Here is a 26,266-nt window from a genome sequence, read left to right as displayed (position 1 = left end):
TCTGCTCTAGCCCTGAACCTCACAAGTGTTACGACAAGCCTGCTTAGGATGCAATACTTTAAAATTCCCTTGCATGGTAGCTAAGGCTCTTCATGATATAGTACTTGTGGACACTGCACTCAAGACAAGTGTGAACCAGGCTGACTCTTCATACACCATGCTGTTTTATCAGCTCCCATGTACTGGCCTTCCTTTCATTGCCCATTCTCCTAGTGGAATCTTCTCATCTTCAAGACTCAACTCAAGGGTCAACTTCTCCATGAAGCCTTTCCTACTCTCTTATAACTGAAACGCAGGTTCAGTTGCTCACTGCTCGCAGAGTCCAATGAACAAGAGCAAGGTCTGGTATAAAAAAAGTAACTTTTATTCCAAAGCTAGTTTAGGGGAAGAAGTATAGGCTTCCTGTCTTAATGGTATTGCTTTGCTTTTGGAGCAAAAAGCGGACACTTTAAAAGCCAGGGGAGGAAGCAAGCAGGCAGGGAGGGTCCATGTGATAGCTTGGTACCTGATCTATCAGGCAGTTGAGTTGGCATCTTCATAGGCAGAAATAGATTGTAAAGGTGGCTGAAAACTCTCCAGGTGGGAGAGCATTTCCTGGCAGGACTTTGGATTATAACTCAACAGTTATCTCTCAAGGCAGCCTCCTGGTGGGTGAGAGGCTATAATTGCATTTCTAAAGAGCTAAGTAGGAAGCAGGGGAAAGGAAGAAAGAGAAAATAATTAACTATCTCTTAGAAAAGTAGGGGTTATGGGTTACATTTCTCTCATAATCTCCCATCTTTTCTCCTCATTTAGTCTTAGTAGCCTCAATGCCCCTATGAAAATATCTATCATAGCACCTATGACACTATTATACCTAGTTCATTGTGTCTGTTTTCCTCCATTAGGCTAGACTCTCATTGAGGACAAACCCTTGGTCTAATTTGTCTCTATAACCTAGTCAGTGTAGTTGAGTATACGCATAATATATCCTCAATGACTGTTGAAAAAATGTATGAATAAATGAATATGTATGATCGGTAAACCTTACCACATCCTGGGATCCCTTCTTAAAGTGTACAGATACTTATATACGCCAAGTGACCATGGGGTCCCATTTTTATCCATACTAAATTAGAATCAAACTAGAGTCATAGAACTATAAGGGAGCAAAATTTTATCTCTACTCCCTGGGGTTTTTCAGCTGGGTCTGAGAATTAAGTTGACATAAGACAGATCAACAGAAGAAAAGCACGCAAATTTGTTTAATACAAGTGTTATGTAGCACCGGAGTCTTCATGAGGAAATGAGCACCCAAAGTCACAGTTAGAGTTGAACACATATTCTGAATTTAACAAAAAAAATTCAAAAACTTATGAAAATGTGACAAAGTTAAAGGGCTTGATCTAGGGTAGTTAACGGGGTAGAAAAGAAACTAGGAAGATAAGGGTTAGTTTAACAAGGTTTGATTGTACAGATTTCCCTCCCTATATTTTGCTTCAACTTCCCTTCCTCAATGATAAGAATAACGTTTCCTTCTGGTATAGGGAAAACACCTTTCACATGGGAATTTCATCTCCTGCTTTCAAGAGATAGAAAGAAAGAGTGATCTTGCACCTGCTGTTTTTCAAGTACCTTTATTTCATAATAGTCAATATGCCAGAGGAGCATATTTTGAGGCAGCATGTTTTTAACTCCTTTATTTCTCCCATCTGAAACTTCCCTAGAAGTTTCATACATTAAAAGCTGAGCAGGTGGCGGTGGAGAGAAAAACTGGGTTACTAGCTGAGTGGCAAGAGATCTGCAAAGGGAGAGAAGAACATAGATTATAAGTATGAATCATCAGGAAAGAACAAATCTAAGGACATTTCATCATATCCCATTAAGCCAGTCTCCCATCCCTAGAAATAGGTCAGTCCATTAAAATCGTGAGCCTCATTTATCTGATGGGGAGAATTAATATTTATCTTGCCCTTTAAATGGTGCCAATTAAACACTATTTGTCCTAAGTTCTTTACATAGAAGCAGCTTTCTTCACCAATGATCAAGCAAGCTCCTCCTAGTCTGACTGTTAGTGAATCTAGTCCCTGACAATTTTGGAGTGAAATAGCATGATCACAGCTCACTGCAGCCTTGAACTCCTGGGCTCTAGCATAAATTTAACTTCTGATTGGAGTGCTTCCAATGTTTGCATAGTAATACTGAACTCTTGTGCATTACTATAGAAAGACTTAGAATGGCCTTTTCCAAAAAGTAAGTTCCAAAGCCCAGGAACAAGATCTCAATACTGAAGAGAACTTAGAATTGTGATGTACAAATGAGTTTTCCATAATGTCACTTCTGGTACATTTGTGTGGCACTACTTTGTCAACAGCTGAGCCCACACTTGTAATCTGACTGGCATTTAAAGTGGAGTATCTGGCAATGGGAGGCATCGGATATTCGAGTCTGCATCATCCTGACAATATAGATGGGAATACCGTATATACTTTGTTGCCACATAAGATAAAAAGACCAGTGTTGTTCATGGATGAGGTTAGAGTGGAACTTGTGACCCACCAGTCTGGGGTTTGTTATGTTTTGACACATGTCATGTTGGCATCTGCACATCCCCATCTTCCTATGTCCCTGTTAGTCTGTAGGAGCAGAACTGCTGCAAAATACCTGATATAGGAGTCCTGCAGTTTGGCTTTGGCAGCTATAAGGTGTGGTTTTGTCATCTGACCAAGTTAATCTACATCTTTGGTCTATTCATATATAATCTTTGGTTTTTGGAAGCCCAGTTAGGGGCTGAACTACCCTGGGTTGCACAGGGCTGGCTTGTAGGCCAGCTATGACATCCAGTGATTTGACAAGTGCTTGTATCACAAGAGTCAGTGCCAGGACCATCTGTGACCTTCATGAGAGGTTGAAGATGTCACCTATAGAACAAACCACAGGATTTGGTTCCAGCATACCCTTGGTATGTCACCCAGGAAGGGTCCGGCACCACGATTATTTTCCATACAAAGGAAAAAATGTCCCTTTAATGACTTACTTGAGCAAAGGAGAGCCTTCGAGCTTCACAGAGATTTTTCTCTATCAAATTAACTCACCAAAAGAAGTAGAAAGATATTATTTTCTTTTCTCTTTTTTTCTTTGAGACAGGGTCTCACTCTGTCACCCACGCTGGAGTGCAGTGGCATAATCACAGCTCATGATAGCCTCAGCCTCCTGGGCTCAAGCAATCTTCCCACCTCAGCCTCCCGAGTAGCTGGGACTACAGGAACACAACACTACACCCAGCTAACTTTTTGCATATTTTTGTAGAGATGGGGTCTCACCACGTTGCCCAGGCTGGTCTTGAACTCCACTCGCTTAAACCTCCCAAAGTGCTGGGATTACAGGTGTGAGCCACTGTGCCCAGTGATATTATTTTCTTGGTCATGGATACCATACCCTGTCATGCATCCATTTGCCAAGTTGGTCCACCAGGTACTTGCACTGGCAGAAATTAGTTAGGTTATTTTGCATAATCTGGATGGCACTGGCATAACCAGCAATCAGATTAGTTAATGTGGCCAAGTTTGGAAAACTGGTGTAAGGGGAGTTAGGTCTGCGCTTAACCTGTTGAGAAAACTGTCAGGGTTAATAAAAGAGAGACACAGTTTCAAAAAAAGGTCATAGTGGAGGATCGGAGGGCCAATCGAAGAGACTGAGACAATAATCTCCACAGTCAGCCCTTAAATAAAAGGCCAATAAGTCAACACGATGGAGGGATTGGTGAACAGGTCTGTTCATAGGTAGTCTGTGGTGAAGGAAGAGGGTTTGTTTGTTGTTTTCTGATCTCTTGTTGTTTTTATATTTATGGAATTTGAGAGGCTGAAAAGAGGAAGAAAATATTAATAGGTGTAAGCAAAGTTTCTTGATCTGTGATCTTGGGAAAAACTGTCTACTTCATGATATTGTTTGCTTCCTGGGCCTGGGTCTCGACTCTGGAAATCCTTATTTAAAGGTCACCTGTAGGGATGGTCTTCCAGTTGCCCTGGGAGTGGTAATCTGGGTCTGGTTTGGCTTGACTTGCACGAATCCAGGAGGATTTTTCTTTTATTTTGATAGCAGTGTAGGTGGTCAGTGGTACTTTGCAAGGGCATTCCCAGTTAGGTGACAGCATATGTTTTCTTCTAAAAGCCTTGATGTACTCTGATTTCCCAATCAAAAGGTTTATAGTAAGGTCTGTCAGTCAGCAGAAGCCATGCCCCTTTTACCTGTTGATGATATGCTCTAAATGTAATAGGGTCTGTGTATAGCTAGTCATAGTGTCAAATTGTTCACTGAAGTCCCTGTAATGTTCATTCAATCCAGAAATGGAAGGTTTAGAGCTGCCAGTAGGCATGGGGCAACCAAACACTATTTCAAAAGAGGTTAATCCATGTCTTCTATTTGGAGTATTCTAGATTTTTATAAGGGGTAATGGTTTTGTTTTTGTTTGTTTGTTTGTTTGTTTGTTTTTATGGAGTCTCGCCCTGTCTGGAATGCAGTGGCGCGATCTCAGCTCACTGCAACCTCCACCTGCCGGGTTCAAGCAATTCTCCTGCCTCAGCCTCCCAAGCAGCTGGGATTTCAGAGACGGGGTTTCACCATGCTGGCCAGACTGGTCTCAAACTACTGACCTCAAGTGATCTGCCTAGCTCGGCCTCCCAAAGTGCTGGGATTACAGTGCTGAGCCACCGCACCCTGCCCATTTTTTTTTTACAAGGTGTAATGCTTTCAGCCAATTAAGTCCAATTTCTTGACAGACTTGTCCTAAAGTTACTTTTGTGTCTCAGTATTTACATTCCACTTGCTCTGAGGATTGGGAATGATATAGGGTATTAAATTTCAATGAATATCCTAGAATTTTTGCAAACAACTCTTTTATTTCTGCTGTAAAATAAGTTCCAGGCCGGGCGCGGTGGCTCACGCCTGTAATCCCAGCACTTTGGGAGGCCGAGGCGGGCGGATCACGAGGTCAGGAGATCGAGACCATCCTGGCTAACACGGTGAAACCCCGTCTCTACTAAAAATACAAAAAATTAGCCGGGCGTGGTAGCGGGCGCCTGTAGTCCCAGCTACTCGGGAGGCTGAGGCAGGAGAATGGCGTGAACCCGGGAGGCGGAGCTTGCAGTGAGCCGAGATCGCGCCACTGCACTCCAGCCTGGGCGACAGAGCGAGACTCCGTCTCAAAAAAAAAAAAAAAAAAAAAAAAAGTTCCAGTGGTCTGATTGAATCTATAATAGAATGTCCAAATGAAGAATGATCTGTTATTTATTATTTATTAATTGATTAATTTATTTTTGAGACAGAGTCTTGCTCTGTCTCCCAGGCTGGAATGCAATGGCACGATCTCAGCTCACTGCAACCTCCGTCTCCCAGGTTCAAGTTTCCTGCCTCACCCTCCCAAGTAGCTAGGACTACAGGCATGCACCACCACACCAGGCCAATTTTTGTATTTTTTGTGGAGATGGGGTTCTGCCATGTTGGCCAGGCTGGTATCGAACTCCTGACCCAGATGATCCACCTGCCTCAGCCTCCCATAGTGTTGGGATTAAAGGCATGCACCACCAGACCAGGGTAATTTTTGTATTTTTTGTACAGATGGGGTTCTACAATGTTGGCCAGGCTGGTATCGAACTCCTGACCCCAAATCATCCACCTGCCTCAGCCTCCCAAAGTGCTGGGATTATAGGCGTGAGCCACCACACCTGACCTGTTATTAATTTCTTTACCACTGTCATGGTGTCAGCACATCTAGTCAGATAGCATTCAATCCATCCACTAAACATACAGACAACAATCAAACAGTAAGAAGAGCCTAAAGCCTAATGTCTTAGAGGACTTGCTGAGGCACGTTGGTCTCCTCCAAAAATCTGATGGGATTTATTAGAAGTGCACTGAGAATAATTCAGTTAGAAATTTTGTAAATACCAAGGCAAAACCAATTATCTTTTCATTCCTTAACTATCCTCTGTCTGTATATATGTCCCATCTGAAGGGAGATAAGTGCTTCAAGCCAAGAAGTTGAAAAAAGGGGGGCCACAGGAACTCCATTGGCCCCATGTATAATACACCTGATAATTATCTGACATTCTTTTGTATTCATTTGTGGGGTTTTTTTGTTTGTTTGTTTGTTTGTTTGTCACACTGTGGCCATTCTCTGGTAATCAATAACACCAGTAAGCAATAAAGGCAGGTTAATAAAGGGTGGAAAAGAATAGGAGGGTTCTTTGGGGCTGCATTCTTAGTGGCCTTCTCCACCCTCTCGTTCCCTAGAGATATAGTATCAGTCTTCTTAGGGTGAGCTGAACAATGAGCAATAGCAATTTGAATAGGGAAGTGAACAGCCTGTAATAGAGCAGCAATTATATGCTAATTGGAAATAGGATTACCAGCAGAAGTTAAGAATCTGCTGGACTTCCAGATTGCCAATAGTGTGGCAGACACCCAAGGCATATCTGGAGTCAGGGTAAAGAGCGGCAATTTTTCCTTTTGCCATTACACCAGCTCTAGCAAGATCTATACATTCAGCAGCTTGGGCTGACTTTACAGTGGACAAAGAGGATGCCTGAAGTGTTTCACAAGGGAAAACTATGGCTTCACAGTTATGTTTCCTGGAAATGTCATCCACAGAAGCCATTACAAAATAGAAATAAGTCCGGATTGTCTAAAGGAGTATCTAGGAGGTCTTCTTGTGGCTTTGAGACCTTTTCTATAGCTGCAAGGCAATCATATTGAATGGAGTGAGGCTCTCCATCATCAGGCAGGGGCAGGAGAGCAGCCGGATTTAAAGTGTTACAACAATGCAACATGATGGAGGAGCTGGTGAACAGGGCCTGTGCATAGGTGGCCTGCCATCTGGGGAAAGGTGCTGTATCTTATGAACTTGTAAGAGAACAGACAGCATGGGGAACATATGGATGAATGAAGGAGTGTAATATCAGAATATGCTGGCTTTGTCAATTATTAGGGTGGTAGCTGTGGCTACTGCACATCGGCATGGGGGTCCAATTGACATGAGAAATATGCCACAGGGTGTATCAGAGAGGCAAAAAAATTGTTCCGAATATCTGCAGCAATCCCATTGTGTCATGGCAAGATGGGCGAAAAGGTCTGTCAAAATCAGGTTAGCTGAGAGCAGGGGATGTGGATGTTAATTTTAAGGCTCCGGAGGAGATTTATGGATCTGCAGGCCAAGAAAATGGGCTCAGAATTAGTATCTGGGAGGAGGGTATAAAGGAGCTTAGCAAAGGCAACAAAACTAGGAATATATTGGTGGCAATAACTAGCTGCTCCTAGAAATTTACATAGATTTTTTTTTGGGAGGGGAATGCACAAAATTGACTCTAGGCATTTTGGGGCGAGCTTTTGAGTGCTCTGAGATATGACAGCCTAGCAATTCAATCCTACATAAGTAACAGTTATTTGCACCCACTGAAGTTTAGGTTGGAAGGCTTTATGGCCTCTGTTGAGCTAGTGCCTTTAGGAAAATGAGGGAGTCTAGAAGAGTGGCTTGCTTAGTTCAGTAACAAGCTAAAGGATCATATCGGAATAATGAACAAGAGTGGAGCCTTGGGTAAAGGACACAGAGTCTAAGCTGACTTTAAGGACTCGGGAAAACACTGAAAAGGACTCACGGTATCCCTGAGGTATATGAGTTCATGTTCATTTTCTCCCTCTAAATGTAAATGTAAAGAGAAATTTTGAGTCAGGGCGCAATGGAATTGAAAAGAAAATTGAGCAGATGTCAATCATTGTAAATCAGGCTGTATCAGCAGAAATTGAAGTAGAAATGTCAGCTGGATTAGGGACTAAGGGGTGGTGAAAAATCACAAAGGAGTTTATGGGCTCTTAGATCTTGTACAAATCAATAGATTTTATTCCTGTCTGAATCAAATGTTCCTTATTTCTTTACTGGCAAGATTAAGGTATTACAGAGTAAGGAAGGAAATAAAGACAAGAACACCCTCTGTAAAAGACAGTCTATTATAAGTTTGTTGACCTAAAAGGAAGAAGCTGAGGCAAAATTAAAGAGTTTTTCTGTGCCAAGGCTGAGGATTGCAGCCTGATTCCAGATTGCCTTGGCAAGCCTTTGGGAGAACAAAGGAAAGCCTCAAGTATTTAAAGAAAAAGGACGAATCAGGAGAGGGAGTGATTACAAAATACGTTCATCAAGAATTCTCGATGATTTACAGAAACACATTGGTTAGTGATTGTCTATATGTTGTTAAACTATAGGGTATATGACATCTTATGGCTGTATGGCATCAGTTAGTCTATAGCTCATATAGCACATATAGCTTCAAGAGGTAATTCTTTAGCTCAAGGGCGAATGAAACCTGACTGCTGTTATATTATAAATACCTCTCTGGGCCTGATAATTTAAAGGAGTTTGCATTCCTTAGATAAAAAGGGGTTTTTTTTCTTTCTTTCTCAGGTTTAATTTCTTGCTCTGCATTTTATGAGAGGGCATACTGAGCTACTATCAGGAAAGATTTATTCTTTTCCAGGCAATACCTACAGGCTCCACGCACAGTAGCAATTCAACCTCATTGGCATGTGAGGCTGGGAGATGAGTTGAGACATCTTTAAAGGTTGCTTCCTCTTCAGAGGATTTAAAATCAAGATGAATTTCCATTAGGGAAAGGAGGAAGTCTAAGGCCAGGGAAATAAAAATGCTTCTCTCTTTACATTGTATAACACATCTCCACCTAACAGGTTTGTTGGTGAGGACTCAGAAACTAGAAAACCTTGACTGAAAACACTCCCACAGGGTTGACAAGCATTGCATATTGGTTTCTAGAGAAATACAATTATAATTCAGCATTAATCAGGCTGCACTTTGGCCCACTTCCTTGTTGCTGAAAGGCACATAGCACTAGAATCTGAGCATCTGCAGATGTAACCACATTGTTCCTCTGGATAGGATTGCTGACATTAGGGTTGTAAGACTGTTTAAGAGTTGATTTGCATCCCCACTATTCCTACAAACAGGATCTCTGACATAAGAATCATACGTTTTGTTTCATACCCTGAATTCCAGCAACCACTTTAAAGACCAGCATAGAGGAATGGGATCAGCATGAAAATACAGCTTCTTCAACTCCCATGTCATTAGTTTACCCTGTACCCTTCAACCAATCAACAATCTCCACACTTTGGCCTACTCCAAAATCCTTAAAAACCATAACCCCAAATTCCTCAGGGAGGTGGATTTGAGGTTTCCTCTCATCTCCTCGTTTGGTGGCCCTACAATTAAACCTCTTTCTCTGCTGCCCCCAATATGTATCTCCGCATATTGATTTGCTGTATACATTGGGCAATGAATCTATTAGAGTTACATGATGGGTGTTAAGAAGGCCTAAGGGTATTGCAGTGGCCTGATACATGGGCAATGAAATACGTTGCCCAGAAACTCCAATAGCTTGAATAGAAGCAGAGGTGACAGGGAGAGAGATCCTCTGAGCAGATGGTACGGACAGTTGCACCAGTGGCAATTAAGTATTACAGTTCCCAGCTGGCCCTGTGGCCCATGTCTATAGTCTGAGGCTGAGACAGGAGGATTGCTTGAGCCCAGGAGTCCAGTCTGTGCAACATAGCTAGAGTTTGTCTCTTATAAAAAAAGAAAGAGAATTTCGGTTCCCAATCCTCTACTGTAAGTTTAATAGTGGGATCTAGGGGGTGACTGAAAATCAGCTGACCCCATCAATCGATGGGGTATTGTCCCACAGAAGAGAGAAAGCTGACCTTGTGAAGGTGCTGGGGTCTAGGGAGATTGTTATTTAAGCTTTCCTTTCTCATAAGTCTAGGACAGCTGTTTTTCCAATGCCCTTGTTTTTTATAATATCTGCAAACATCTGAAGACAAAGCTTTGTGGTTGGGGAGAAAGGTGAGTGGGTTTTGAGTTTTCCCTGGAGTTATGATTTTGTTTTTGTAAAGAATCAATTTTCAAAGCAAGTACTATTGACTTTAATCCCTTTTTCCTCTTATTTTCCTGCAAGTTATTTTTAAAGAATTGTATAGCTCCTTCTATAATAACATTGAGAGAATGACCTGTCCAGCCAATGACACTATTTTGGATTTGCCTCTTTGTATCAGGGTGATTTCTAACCAAGGCAGAATTTAAAAATTTTTTATGTCCTAGGGCTTCAGAATTTAATGCAGTGAACCTTTCAAAAGTTTGTATAAATCATTCCATATAGGCCTTAAGATGTTCCCCTTTCTTCTGAGTACATAATTCAACCCTAGACCACTTCACCTTAGAGGAAAAGGCCTCTAATATTGTCCCTATCAGGCCCCATAACTCAGCCATTTCCTGGTCAATTGTAGGAGGACCTGGGAGAAGTTCTGGCCACTTATTCCCTCTAGAGGTAAGACATTCATTTGGGGGCTTTCTGGAATGTCTGATAACCACAGTATAATCATGGGTGTAAAGAACACCCCTTAGTGGCCAGTGGAGGTTCCTATGAATGGAGTTATAAATGGCCACTAATCTTTCTAACTCCTCTCTAAATTTGATAGGCTCTTTCAAAAGTGGAGACAAAAGGGCTTTGTAATTTAGAAGATCTGTTTCTGTCCAAGGGACATGAATTCTTTGCAGTAGGGATCCAGGATATATTCACAGGAGGCATTGTATAGGAAGGTCTGTGGCTGAGGAGTCTGATTACAGAACACCAGGAAGTAGGAGGAGTTGTAAGGTACAGCAAAGCAAGACTAGCTGCACGTACCAGGGCCTGTGCCAGGTTTATTTTCTGGCTGTCGGCATTGACACAAGTGACCTGTATACTCTGAGCCTAGAGATCAGGCTGGAGTGCTCTCTGAAAATTTTGCAAGGAAAGGAAAGATAAAGCAGGCAGTTGATGTTTAAAGGATTTTCTAGGGAAGCTGGAGTTTTAGAACTTACATAAAAATTTGTGGAGGAGGTGGGACTGGATTTTGAGGAGGAGAGTTTAAGCCAGTGGCCCAGAGATCAAAAGATCTTCTGGAGGATCAGGGACTGGAAGTTGGAGATAAAGGGGTATATAGGAACTGAAATCGTCTCCTTGCAAGTTTCACCCATTGTTCTTGGAATACATGTTTGCCTTCTTCACATGAGAGATTCCATATTTTTCAGAGAAAAAGATCTCATACTTCTCCCACCCTGAACCACTTTTCCAAGCTCCGTTCCTCCAATTCTTACTAACATGTTCCTAGACCTTTCACCATCTCCTTACATGCCCTGTTCTCAACATCCTTCTGATATTGAACAAAATATTCAAGAAGAGCTGTGAAACAGATGAGTACAAAATAATTGAAACTGATAGCCTTAGGCCTATTCTAACAGTGTAAACATTTCAGAGCTCAGGGAATCCCTAAAGATGATCTAGTCTAAGCCCTTTACTTCACAAATGAAGAAACTGAAGTTAATTACTCATCAGAGCAAGGCACAAGACAGGTTCCTGGTCCAGTAGATAGTCAGGAGTGGACCCAAGCCTGGAGTTTCAAGTTAATTATCTTATTCTATTTGAATTCTTATTCTGATGCAACACGGAAAACCCCCTGTTAGATCTGCAAGATCTAGCTCCCTGCCAAAGACTATTTATTCTCTCTAAAGAGATGATGAAATTATTTTAGAAAGAGGGCAAATGTCCTATTTGAGAGGAATAATTTTTAGTCATTTTATCTGTTTCTCATGAATTATCAGCTTCTTGGTAGCCTTTTAAAGAAAGGGTTAATAAAATAGTTTACAACTTGTTAAAAGAGCTATAGAAAATTATATTAAGTTCTTATATAAACTCTTTGTATGATACTTAAATTTTTTAGGTCAAACATAAACTGAATCTCAGTAAAAATTATAAGACAGAGGCAATTCAGCTTAAACCATAAGTGGTCCATGTCATACATCTTTTATCTCCTATAGAGAGAAAAATAAACTTAAGACTAATTTTTTAGAACAAGAAAGGATAACCCATTTGCATCCCTATTTATCACTTCCTTTCACTGTGTTCACTTTTTTCAGGAAAAAGTAAACCAAATCAAGTAGAAAATGTCAAATTTTTAGTGAAGACATTTAAACACTTCAAAAGGGTGAGCAGTTACATTCCTTTTAAAGAATTCTATCTTAATATTGATGAGAGAATAGTTTAAAAAGGATCATAAGGCCTCCTTTGCATGTAATATGTATAACGTATAGTGAGACAATTTGTAAATAATCTAGCGAAAAACTGGTTTTACTAATCTGTTTCCCTAAAATAAATCTGCCTATTTGTAATTGAGAACTTCCTGGAAAATGAACAATAAACACATAAAAGTTTTACTTTTATGTGCATTACAAACTTCGGCTGTCAACAATTTACACAAATTATTTTGGGAAGAATCTTCCTATATACTCTTCCCTCTGAAAGACTGGTAATTTAAAATAGGAAAATGCACAATCATACAGTGTTAGAATTGCATTAGAGAGTCACATAGAGACCACTCTAGATTTTTTTTTTTTTTTTTTGAGATGGAGTCTCACTCTTGTGGCCCAGGCTGGAGTGCAGTGGCGCAATCTCGGCTCACTGCAACCTCCGCCTCCTGGGTTCAAGCAATTCTCCTGCCTCAGCCTCCCGAGTAGCTGGGATTACAGGCATGCGCCACCATGCCCGGCTAATTTTTGTGTTTTTAGTAGGGATAGGGTTTCACCATGTTGGCCAGGCTGGTCTCGAACTCCTGACCTCAGATGATCCACCCGCTTCGGCCTCCCAGTGTGTTAGGATTACAGGCATGAGCCACTGCAGCTGGCCCGCTCTAGATTTTTATCTTGAGAATTGCAGATAACTCTATTGGGTCAGTTTTCTTACACTGTAATCATCCTCACTTTTGATACTTCCATCTACTTCAGTGGTTTTCAAAGTGTGGTCTGGTAGCATAGACAACACCTGAGGACTGGTTAGAAATGCAAATTTTCAAGTCTCACATTAGACCTACTGAATCAGAAACTCTGGCGGAGGGGGCAGCCCCCATATTTTCATAGGTCTGCCAGGAGATTCTGATGCATGTCAAAGTTTGAGGATCAATGCTAGTCCTCTATAGCAATCCACCACATTTTGTTCCTTTATCCTTTCCCAAGTTTTTACCCTTACAGGAACTATATCACCCCATAGAGGTAAGAAAGGAAAAAGCAGCCCCTGACAACTGAAAGTTGGCCTGGCACTCATATTTAGGCCTTGGTGTGGAACATAAACAGTTTCACTGAACATCAACGTCAGACCAGAGCACTCTGTGATCATGACAAAAACAAGAGCACTCCATCACGATGTCTGAACAGAAAAACAAACATGTCCAAACCACAAAAATAACCAAAATATCCCCCATCCTAGCTAATATGAGAGGATCTTGCCTCTGCCAATTAAAGTTTTAGACTCAGTTTATTCCTGCCCCCTTCAATAAGATTTGTTAAAATACCCAGTCATAAAATTGCCTCTACTCCCTTGACAGCAACCAATCCTGGCAAAGCTCCACTTCTCAGTATCACCTAATACAAGCCCAAATCCTAAAATAAGCCTTTCTCACTCGCTTCTACTAAGATGTCCCAGGATGTGCAGTCTGCCTTGCTATAAACGTAACCACCTAATGGGCTTGTTACAGTAGGTAACTAGTCAGACATGAGCAGGGCAGCAGAGGACCCCCCACCCCCAACACCACCGGGAATATCAGGCAACCATCAGGTGATGGTCAGGTGGTTGTTAACCGTCTCTCTAAAATGATAATTGGTCACAGCCAGTGCCAGGGGAAAGGCAGTTCCCCAATAGGTAGAAAAAAATCTGAAACTGGTGATCAGCAACTCTCCAATAAGATCTTAGGAACTGAGCAAATGGGTCCAAGCATGTGCACTAAGAGGCAAAATGGTGGAGCTTAACTGCTATAGGACCTTCCTCTAGGAACACTCTACTGGTAAGGGAAGAACGACTTAAGTGAGCATGCGTGCAACTCCAGTAAACACACTGTGTATGCAGCCTCTCCCAAGCACTGGCAGGGCACTGCGCATGTGGAGAGCACGCCCCAAGGTAAGAATCAGGGCAGAAGTAATGCAAGGCCCTGGAAGTATGCCAACATATAAAACCAAGTCAAAAGGTCAAACCCTGCACTTGATCTTGAAACCGCCTTTGCAAAATTATGACTGAGCCAGTGAAAGAGATCTAACTTAACAGACTCCATCTTGCTTCTAACCTCCAAACCGTCCTTGTTCACTCCTGGGCATGGACTGAACTAACTTTGAGAGAAACTTAGTTTATAGTTTATGGTTTAAACAAAGACAGTAACAGCCCTTTCCTAAAGCAGACCTCCTTCTTGCCTGGGGACTAGACTGCCTTTGTAGGACTAATATTAGCCACAAGATTATAAATTATGGTTTAGGAGTCATGCAGCTGGAGGCTACAACATTCTGACCCTCCCTAAACTGCTCCTAAGGTCCGTGCTTGAGATGTTTTGCAGACCCTGCACTTGATGGATCAGCTGGCACCACCCAGATCAATAAACTGGCTCATCTGATCTTGTGGTCCCACCCAGGAATGGACTTAGTACAAGAAGATGGCTTCGACTCCCTATTATTTTCCATCTCTGACCAATCAGCACTCCTGGCTCACTGGCTTACCCCCATCCACCAAATTATCCTTAAAAACTCTGCTCCCCCAGTGCTCTGAGGGACTGATTTGAGTATTAATAAAACTCTGGTCTTGGCCAGGTGCGGTGGCTCATGCCTGTAATCCCAGCACTTTGAGAGGTCGAGGCAGGAAGATCATCTGAGGTCAGGATTTCGAGACCAGCCTGACTAACATGGAGAAACTCCATCTCTACTAAAAATACAAAATTAGACGGGCGTAGTGGCGCGTGCCTGTAATCCCAGCTACTTGGGAGGCTGAGGCAGGAGAATCACTTGAACCCGGGAGGCAGACGTTGTGGTGAGCCGAGATCACGCCAGTGCACTCCAGCCTGGGCAACAAGAGTGAAACTCTGTCTCAAAAAAAAACAAAAACAAAAAACAAAACTCTGGTCTCCCGCACAGGCAGCTCTGTGTGAATTAGTCTTTCTCTATTGCAATTCCCCTGTCTTGATGGATCAGCTCTGTCTAGGCAGCGGGCAAGGTGAACTCCTTGGGCTGTTACAATCTCTCAAGTCACCTGTTTGGCCCTCTTCCAAGTGTACTTTATTTCCTTTCTTTCCTGCTCTTAAGCTTTTTAATAAACTTTCACCCCTGCTCTAAAACCTTCCTTGGTCTCTCACTCTGCCTTATGCCCCTCCGTGGAATTCTTTCTTCCGAGGAGGCAAGAATTGAGGTTGCTGCAGACCCATATGGATTTGCCGCAGCCAACATACTTTGGTGCCGTGTCACTAGGATACATTCTGCTGCTAACAGGTTCTTCCCGCCCACTGCACAGACAAAACCAATTCACTGTGACCATGACATTGCAATAAAGAAAGAGTTTGACATGATGCTGGCCACCACACATGGGAGACAGAGTTATTACTCAAATCAATTGCCATGAAAATTTGAAGGCCAGGGCTTTTCAAGTATAGTTTGGCAGGCCTTGTTGGTGAGGGTTGGTGGGTCCAGGTAGACCCATTGGTCATCAGAAATGCAAAAACCTGAAAAGACATCTCAAAAGGTCATTCTTACATTCTACAATGATGATGTTATCTGCAGGAGTAATTGGAAAAGTTGCAAATCTGTGACCTCCGGAATAACAGCTGGTAATGTTTGCGTCTATCCCTTAGCCGAATTCAGGCTCCTCACAGCCTCCTAACCTAGTGGCCTTTCATAAGCTTTACCAAGGTGGTTTAGTTTTGGTCAAAGGCTATTATCATTTAAACTGTAAACTAAATGTCTCCCAAAGTTATCTTGGCCTAAGCCCAGGAATGATTAAGGGCAGTTTGAAGGTTAAAGGCAAGATGAAGATTGGTTAGATCAGATCTCTTTCACTGTCATTTTCTCACTTAAAATTATTGCAAAGTGATTTCACAAACCCAACTTGATCAATAATAGGTGTGCTCCTGTTGGTCTTTGGCTGGAGGGCATTGACAGAGGATTATTGCAGCAGCTCCTGGCCAGTGCTACTTTAGAGCAGTGCCCTTCCATGAACAGCTGGTTCCCAGTCCAAGGCAAGTACAGAAATTGGGAGTTGTCAGAAGAATTGACAGCAATTTGACAAAGTAATTTTATGTCTGTTGGTTGGATCCAAAAATAGAACACTGGGCTTGTGTTTCCCTATGCCAGTTTAAATTTCATTTAGCTAGTAAGTTTTAATTGTATCTTACAGATGACCTGCAGTAGATTAAAAAAGAAAGAAAGAGGCGGGGCGTGGTGGCTCACACCTGAGGACTTTGGGAGGCTGAGGCAGGTGGATCACCTGAGGTCAGGAGTTTGAGACCAGCCTGACCAAAATGCAGAAACCTCGTCTCTGCCAAAAATACAAAAATAGCCAGGCATGGTAGCACATGCCTGTAATCTCAGCTACTCGGGAGGCTGAGGCAGGAGAATCACTTGAACCTGGGAGGCATAGGTTGCGGTGAGCCAAGATTGCGCCATTACATTCCAGCCTGGGCAACAAGAAAGAAAGAAAGAAAGAGAGAGAGGGAAGGAAAGCAAGCAAGCAAGCAAGCAAGAAACAAAGAAAGAGGGAAGGAAGGAAGGAAGGAGAGAGAAAGAGAGAGAAAGAGGCTCCTCATCAGAAATAGTTTGAAAAGCAATGTCGTAAACCGTGTCCTAACACTATCCTATTCTCTAATGCTTTTCTTTCCAACACTGCTATTACATTAAGATTCTTAAAATTCTGCTTTTAATGTGTAACATTCTTCTCAAGCATCTTTAACATTACAATCTCCTCTGTTTTCTAGTTGAAGATGGAGAAAACTAATATATTTTGAGTACCTACCACATGCTATAAATTGTGCAAATCTAAATATACTCCAATACCCATGACTTTATTTTTTAAAATTGTGTTAAATAAATTTTATCGTGTATGTGTATTTAAGGCATACAACATAATGTTGTGGGATACATATAGATAGTAATATGGTTTCTATAGTGAGGCAAATTAACATATCCATCATCTCATGCAGTTACCCATTTGTGTGTGTGTATGTTCACGAGGAGATAAAATCTACTCATTTAGCAGAATTCCTAAATAAAGTACAATTTTATTAACTATAGACTTCATGTTGTTCATTAGATATCTAGATTTGCTCATCCTACACATCTGCTACTTTGTAAACTCTAACCTACCTGTCTCCATTTCCTCCCTCCTCCCAACCCCTGCCCTTCCCCTGGTAACCACAACCACAGTTTTTTTTCTCTATATATATTTGACTTTTTTTTTTTTTTAAGATTCCACATGTAAGTGAGATTTTCTCTGGTGGAGGGTGTCAATGCCTGAAGGGTTGAAGATCAGGAGCAATGACTGGATTACAGAATGAAGAGGACTTACTGAATAATTCGCTTCCAAAAGAAAAGGGAGAAGAAGAAATCCAAGAAGACATCAGCACTTTCACCTTTTATGTCTTCTAGGTTTGACAGGGGTCTGCTATTCCACCCTCAATTCAGCCGAGTCTGTTAGCAGCAGTGAATCTGAATCTGTTTGGGTCTGCAGCAACCTCAATTCTTGCCTCCCCAGAACAAAGAATTTGACTGAGGGGCATAAGGCATAAGGACAGATCAAGGCAAGTTTTAAAGCAGATGTGAAAGTGTATTTAAAAGTTTTAGAGCAGGAACAAAAGGAAGTAAAGTATACTTGGAAGAGGCCAAGCAGGTGACTTGAGAGATCAAGTGCGTGGTTTGACCCTCAACTTGGGGTCTTATAGGTTGGCATTCCGCATGCGCAGTGACCTGCCAGCACTTGAGAGGGGCCGCTTGTGCACTGTTTACTGGAGTTGTACGCATGCTCACTTGAGGCATTCTTCCCTTACCAGTCGAGTGTTCCTAGAAGGTCTTACACCAGTTAAACTCTGCCATTTTGCTGCTTGGTGAACATGCGTGAACCCGCCCGCCCAACTCCATCGGGAAGATGCTGATCACCAGTTTCAGGTGTTTCTACCTATTGGGAGACTGCCTTTCCCTGGCGCTGGCTGCAACAAATTGTTATTTTGCAGAGGCAGTTTAACAACCGCCTGACCATCAACCTGATGGTTGCCAGACATTCCTGATGAAGGGGGGCCTCTCCGGCCCTGTTCATGTCTGCCTAGTTACCTACTGTAACAAGCCTTGGCTCCAGGTCATTTGTGCTTCTCAAGGAAGAAAACCAGAATTTGCTTTGGTAAATGTCTCCATGGTAAAAGCCAACCTCTTTGACCTTTTTGTGTTTCTGCTTTCACTTACTTTTCAGCCTCTGAAAAATTCTAACTTCCTCATCGATTTACTGAAGTCTTCTTCATTAAATGTCATTTTATATTATACTTTCTCCAGTGTTTTTATGCATTTTCACTGTGGGTCAGCCAAGAAAAATGACTCACTGACTGGTAGTTCTATTTACTGTTCATCTGGAATTTCACTGTTTTCATTTCAAAAATGTCTTCTTTATTTAGTGTGTTAAAGCAAACTAAACGTGGCCTGAGAAGGACTCCATCCCTCTATATTTGAGTCCTTGTGGATGAACTGCTACCTAACTTAATAGGTAGGCAAGATTGAAAACCTAACTTAGGAGTATGTGCCTGTAACAATCGCTGAGTCTTGGCCAATCCCAGCAGCCATGGCTCAACCAGTCGTTTACTGCTGAGTGTTCAAACTGTGTTCAAATAAGGCAAATGCTGAGCTGTAACCAATCCAGCTGTTTCTGTACCTCACTTCCAATTTCTGTACATCACATTACATTTTTGTCTATAAATTTGTTCTGACCGCGAGGCACTCCTATGACAGAGGTACTGTCAGAGGTGCTTGAACCTGAGCAATTGTATCTTAAATAGGGGCTTGATAAGATAACGCTAAGACCTGCTAGCCTACATTCCCAGTAAGTTAAGGCATTCTTAGTCACAGGATGATACACGAGGTCAGCACAAGATTCAGGTCATAAAGACCTTGCTAATAAAACAGGTTGCATGCAGTAAAGAAGCCTGCTAAATCCCACCAAAACCAAGATGGTGATGAGAGTGACCTCTGGTCGTTCTCACTGCTACACTCCCACCAGCACCATGACACTTTACAAATGCCATGGGCATGTCAGGAAGTTACCCTACACGGTCTAAAAACAGGAGGCATGAATAATCCACCCCTTGTTTAACATATAATCAAGAAATAACCATAAAAATGGGCAACCAGAGGCCCTCAGGGCTGCTCTGTCTATGGAGTAGCCATTCTCTATTTCTTTACTTTCTTTGAATCTCTTTCGATTTAGGCTAGAAGTCCAATGCGCTTATCCATCGCACCACAGAGCCTGCTTGCTATTCCTTTACTTTCTTAATAAACTTACTTTCACTTTGCCATATGAATTTGCCTTGAATTCTTTCTTGTGTGAGATCCAAGAACCATCTCTGGAGTCTTGATCAGGACCCCATTCCGGTAACAGTACTATTATTTTCCTTATATTACAGTTGAAGAAATGGAAGTTCCAAGAAGCTAAGGGACCTAGGCTTGTAGATAGAGGAGAGGACAGATTGAAGGTCATGCTGTCAGGTGGCACAGCAAATGTATAACCAGGAAGATATGCAGCCATGCATCTCTGGGGTCAGCACACACTTGTGTCTCTTGAAGTCATGGGTTTGGTTCCAGGGTGGCTGTTGTTTTTGGCAGCTGGATAGGACACTAAGGACACCCTTGTCAATTGAACTCTCCCTATTTTACCTAAGAGGAAATAAATTTGTGGTTTGTGCTCCACAATTAGAAGTGGCAGAAATAAGATCAGAAGCCTTACCTTCCAACACTTATCAAGTGTCTATCCACCGTACTACACAGCTTCCTTAATCCTGAAGTCAGACATTTTAATGGTGTTTTATAAACTATCTGAGCAAACCGATGTGGGAGATACACAGCTTGTATTATTTATATAGAAATCCAGCAAGTTGAAAATTGTTCTCACCCTGGGTCAGTTTGTTATTGTAACATTTACAATTTACAGCAAGCAATAAAACAAGATAATACAAAACAAAATAATCTGAACAATATGAACCCTGAACGAAGTAACAAATGTCCAGTTAGATTCTATTATAATGCCACCGTTATTAGAGCCACTGCAGCTTTCTAGTATGCCAGAGGGCCATGTGAACTAACTGGTTCTACAAGAAAAAAAAAATGTTTTAAGTGTAAGTAAAACTTCCTCCATCTGCTAAGGCATACTGATCTTCTGTAAACAGGTACAATAAAATATAATATAAATAAAAGCCAAGGCTTCCCTGAATGAGAATGTGAATTATCACCTCCCATTCTCAGCTCATCTCACCAGTCTCTTGTGTCTCAGGCACCAGCAAGCCACCTGTTGGTCCTTCCCAACAAGGCTATGCAGGAGGACAGGTCTCTGGATGACCTTGACCCACCCAGATTTCTTACAGAATGCACTGAGAATATGACATCCTGACATAAGGAAAAAGGCCCGGAACCACTGGGCTATATTCTGCAACACTTGAGCTCAGCAAGCCCCATTGCACCCAGGATATAAAAGCCCAGGGTGGTGTGCTTTCGGTGTCCTTAGCTGTATTGTGACATGGGGTCTGTGCAGATAAGACTCCACCCCACTCTGGACGGCTTTCCTGAGCTCTGGAGGACCAGCTTGTCAGGGATCCTAGGCTTTGGTTTATCCTTGCTGCTTATCTGTGAGTATTAAATCTGTTTGCCTAACTTGGTATGTATGAGTGTTCTATCCCACCAGACTCATACAAGTGGTAGAGAACCTTTGCAGGCTAACCCTTATTAACAAGAGTGAAGATCAGGCCTTGAAACAGATTCGAATCCGGACACACTACCTCTAAGACTCGGGTACTCACATGTTCTAGCTAAGTATCTAAGTACTCCACTTAACCCACCTGCGATAAACTTGAGGTTACACAAGGAAGGAAACCTGCCATGTTCACCTTTGTCTTGCTGCCACCTACCACAGCCCTAATGCATACTAGGAGGACAATACCTATCTTTGGAATGCTGTCACATTAGATAATAAAGGACTCAATGAGTTAATGGATGTCATGGTGACTAAAAATCAGGGATAGAATGGTTCACATGTAGCGTATTCCTCCTGTGGTCACAGACAATGTCTGTGTGGAAACATTAGAAGATTTCAGTTCATCTCAAACCCCAGATAAACCACTAGTGAGATATGGCTGATAAAAATGGCACAGCCTTAAGATTGACTTAACAGGAGTATGGTGCTCAGAAGAAAGAAGGTTAATAGGGGAGTCTTCACTCCTGTGTCACTTCCCAGGCATTCTAAATGCTGTGCTCAATCTAATGGGAGCTGGTCCTTCTTTTGTCCTTTCTCTTCACATTGTTTATCTTCCACTTCGAAGAAGGCTTTCCATCCCAACTTTTCTCTCTCTACCATCCTTCTTGGAGTTCTTTCTGGTTCCACAATACCAGTCCCCACACTCTCAACTTATATCTGTTTCCCTGGAATCCCTATTACAATGCTATAGCACTTACCTTTTTGCTTAATCTTTTAGCTATTTATATACACATCTTCTTTAACACTGCAAAGCACTGCTCAAAAGAAAGCAATTTTCATTATCTTTTGTTAGATTTGCTCCATGTATGTTTTATATCTATTACTTCTCTTTGCATCATCAGATTGTAACCTCTGCATTTCTTTGTAAATTACACGTTGCCCCTAGCTAGTTGTTCTGAACGAAGAACAAATGTTGCTAATCTGGTGATCTACAAGCCGTAATAAGAGGAAGCTGACATGTTAGGAAGGAACAAGAACATACACTCCAAGACAGGAGTGAGGTTTTGAAACATCCCTTAGTATATAACTACATACATGTATTTTCTAGTTACATTATTTTCATGTCCACAACTTGGTAAGCAACTCAGGATATAAGCAGATAATTCCCGGAGAGGAAATAAAAATGGCTAATAAACATAGGCAAAGATGTTCCATCTCAGTGATTAAGAAGGGAAGTTCAAATTAAACAAAATGAGACACCGTCATTTGCCCATCACATTGCCAAAAAGTATTATCGCATTTATGTTAGTAAAAATCAGAAATAACTGAAATATCTGTCAAAAGTGAAATGCTAAAATAAATTACATCCATGCTCTGAATACTTCGTAGCCATCACAATGAAACATATACATTTGTGTATACATATGGAAAAATGATTATGACATACTGTCAAATTTTTTAAAAGCAAGTTGCAAAGCATGTATTTTCGGGAAAAACCCATATGTTCTATGTTTCTATGTTCATATAAATACATATTCAAATATCTATGTAATTGTAGGTGCAAAACCTAAAACTAAAACAAAGACACAAACGGAAACAAAGGTCTGGAAAGAAAAACACTCAAGTGCTAACTGTGGTTACCCCTAGGGAAGTAAAACAGGAAGGATTTTTTCGTTTTCTTTTAGGTACTTCTGTGCATTTTTTGTTCAAAACTAAAGTAATACTTTTGACTTTCTTTGAAATGAAAAATAAAACCAATAAAATTTGTAGTCATAAAAGTAGTTATAAAATGTTTTAACTATTCTAGACAACAGTGACCCAACTTCAGAAACTGCATGCATGAGTAGTCTAAGTATTCTTTATAACTCTATGCTCGCAAAATTATTTACACATATTTGTGTCAGTTACAGAACTCTGAAGCCCTATGTGGTAGCCTAGAAGAGTTGTTTCTATATTGCAGATGAGGCAAGAAAGAAACAAAAAGAAAACAAAATTTAATACTTTATAAATTGACAACCCAGGGACAGAGCCCTCAGAAACAATTTACCTGATTCTTGTTTTATGTTAGGGATCAGAAATTCAAATGCAAGTATCAGAAATTAAGAAGCCAGCTGGGGATAAAACAATACGGAGAGTACAGAAAGTTCAAATACTGCATAAAGGGAGCAGCCATTTCATAACTCCTGTTGAGAGGATGGGTCTGGTATTACCAGATTGTTCAATATTTCCAGAGAAACCAGGAATCAGAATTTTTAGATCAATACTCTCGGCTTTTAAATTTTAGCAACCAATTTTTTAAAATCCTAAATGCTGTGTTGATAAACACTGTGAAAGCCACACAAAACTTAACTCCCGGCTGGATGTGGCCTGCAGCCTCCTGTTTGCCATTTTTAGGTTTTCCCATCTTTGAAGCATTCTAGTGGACAAATTCTAACACAGAAGTCCCCAACCTTTTTGGCACCAGGGACCAGTTTTGTGGAAGACAATTTTTCCACGGAGAGGTGGGGGATGGTTTCAGGATGAAACTGTTCCACCTCAAATCAGGCATTAGATGCTCATAAGGAGTGCACAACCTAGATCCCTCATGTGTGCAGTTCACAATAGGGTTCATGCTCCTATGAGAAGCTAATGCTGCAGCTGATCTGACAGGCGGCAGAGTTCAGGCGGTAATGGCTCGCCCACTGCCACCTCCTGCTGCGCCGCCTGGTTCCTGACAGGCCACGAACAGGTAATGGTCTGCGGCCCAGGGACTGTGGACCCCTATTTTAACACATCCTTCAAGACTCAGATCAATTCCCTCTTCTTACAGTAGCCCTTTGCCTATGGTATTACAGACTATTAGAATTCAAAGGCAGGTGGATTGCCTGAGCTCAGGAGTTCAAGATCAGCCTGGGCAACATGGCGAAACCCCATGTCTACCAATAATTATATATATATATATATTAGAGTTCAAAGATATTTCAGAAATATCTTATTAAATCTCTCATTTGTTGTAGTAAGATATATAACATAAAATTTGCCATATTAACCAATTTTAAGTACACAATTTAGTGGCATTAATTACAGATGCAATGTTGTGCAACCACCACCACTAGCTATTTCCAAAAATTTTCTGTCACTCCAAACAGAAGCTCTGTACCCATTAAACAATAACTTCAATTATTGCCTCCCCCAGTCCCAGACAACTTCTAATCTACTTTGTTTCTGACTTTGCTCATTCTAGGCACCTAACATAAATGGAATGATTCAATATATTGCCTTTTGTGTCTGGCTTATTTCACTTAGCATAATGTTTTCGAGGTTCATCCATGTTGTAGCATGTATCAGAACATCATTTTTTCATGGCTCATTAATATCCCATTATATGTGAATACCACAATATCACATTTTCTTTCTTTTTTTTTTTTTTTTTTTTTGAGACGGAGTCTTGCTCTGTTGCGCAGGCTGGAGTGCAGTGGCGCGATCTCAGCTCACTGCAAGCTCCACCTCCCGGGTTCATGCCATTCTCCTGCCTCAGCCTCCCAAGTAGCTGGGACTATAGGCAGCCACCATCACACCCAGCTAATTTTTTGTATTTTTAGTTGAGATGGTGTTTCACTGTGTTAGACAGGATGGTCTCGATCTCCTGACCTCATGATCCACCCGCCTCAGCCTCCCAAAGTGCTGGGATTACAGACTTGAGCCACTGCGACCGGCCCACATTTTCTTTATCCATTCATCTTCTGATGGACAATTGAGTTTTTTTACCTTTTGGAGATTGTGGGTCACGCTTAAAACATTTGTGTACAAGTATGTGTTTGAATCTCTGCTTTTGATTCTATACCTACGAGAATTACTGGGCAGGGTATACTGGGTATACTGGGTATTACTGGGTAATGTATACTGGGTAATTCTATATTTAACTTTTTGAGGAACAACCAAACTGTTTTCACAGTGACTGTACATTTTACATCCCCATCATCAATGTATGTAAAATGCTCATTTTTAAGATGAAGAACCCATGGGCAACGCCAGTGACAGCTCAATCATAGACACAGGAAGTCAGCTACAATGCACAACTGACATCAGAAACCAGGTATCGACTCTCAGTGTAGACACAGCCCTCTTTCCAAGGTTAAATCCATTAAAATTTAAACCAGATGATTAGGCAAATGGCTGGAATGTTTACACAAAGACCTGGTCGCTACAAATAGATCACTTGATATGTTTAGAAGAAAGAATTTGAGTAAGTTCTAGACTTTTTTCTCCATCATGGAATATGGTTTTCTTTTACCCTTTTCTTCCTCAGGCCTAGGCTCTAAAAGTAGATGAGATCATATTTGTTTTTAGCCTCATATCTTATTGTAGGATAGTCAGAAAATGTCTTTTATCATTATTAGAACTATAATTCTAAAATAACAGCTTAAAAAATTCCTTGAAATGTCATACATATTATTTCAGAAAAGCTGAAAAACTCAGAAAAGTAGAAAGGAAAAAAAAAAAGATCACTCAGAGAATGGTCAACCAGAAATATGACTATTAATCTTTACCTTTTTTCCAGACTTTTTCTTCTAGGAATGGTATTTTTGTTTGGTATATATTATTGGAATTATAAAATCTTAAAGCTTACGGCAATTATTACATTTTGGGGTGAAGTTTAAAAATCAAATAAGGAAAAATAGATATTAAGTTCTACATTTAGTTAGTACTCCTTCCTACCAACTTACAGCCCTCACAGTCTGGTGACAGTTTTGGTGGAGTGCTATTACTTACTTGCCCACGTGGAAATGGGTCATTTACTTAAATATAACACCTGCAGGGACATGGCCACACATTATACTATTTTGCTTTTTCTTCCATGCCTTATACAATGCTGCACATACAATAGATGCTCAGAAAAAAGCTTTTGGATGATTTTTATTGATTTCATGCCATTATTAAGGTTAATACCCTCAGAATCTCCATAGGCAGTAGTAGCCCAACCCAGGCCCTGCAGGGCCCAGTCTTGGCGACTTTCACATTCCAAGAAACTTGGTTTAGAAATCAAAGGTAATTTAAAAGTTATTTGAATCTTTACTGTCATTGCTTGAAGAATATTAAAAAGAATTCAACTTGTAACCCATAATGGTAGTCTTAAATCCTCCTTGGCCCCATTCTTCTTCTTTTTTTCCCCCCTTTTCTTTTTTCCCTTCATTCCTCTTGCTTCAGTATGTCCATGGCTGCCTTAAAGCCCCCCTCTCAAAATCTCTACCAAAATTCTCTCCGAACTTGATTCCTTGTGATTCTTGGTTTTGCTTTTCGTCCCCCTTCCTTTGGCTTCTATTCCTTCTTTCTTCCCACCAGGAAATCACAGCCCTTGGCATCATCTTGGCACTCACACTTGTTTCTTCACTCAGCCCTTTTCTCCTTGGTCACTGATTCTGCTCCATGAGCAGTCAGAAATGGAGCTGGCAAGCTCAGCCTCTCAGCTGGAG

The 26,266-nt window shown here is 41.3% G+C and overlaps 1 long non-coding RNA gene across 1 annotated transcript; it reads right to left on the bottom strand.

Annotated features, from left to right (window-relative positions):
* Nucleotides 1–1,600: 1,600 nt before the first annotated feature.
* LOC107967355 (uncharacterized) lies at nucleotides 1,601–4,351 on the bottom strand. Its single transcript, XR_010147656.1, has 2 exons — nucleotides 3,979–4,351; nucleotides 1,601–1,780 (listed from the first exon to the last, which is right to left on the bottom strand). It is a non-coding gene; the product is annotated as an uncharacterized LOC107967355 (long non-coding RNA).
* Between the last annotated feature and the right edge of the window lie 21,915 nt (nucleotides 4,352–26,266).

The sequence above is a fragment of the Pan troglodytes genome, chromosome 9 (assembly GCF_028858775.2).
Source record: "Pan troglodytes isolate AG18354 chromosome 9, NHGRI_mPanTro3-v2.0_pri, whole genome shotgun sequence".
NCBI classification, from domain to species: domain Eukaryota; kingdom Metazoa; phylum Chordata; class Mammalia; order Primates; family Hominidae; genus Pan; species Pan troglodytes.
Note: the sequence above shows the minus strand (reverse complement) of the source record. Positions and strands in the feature narration are given on the sequence as shown.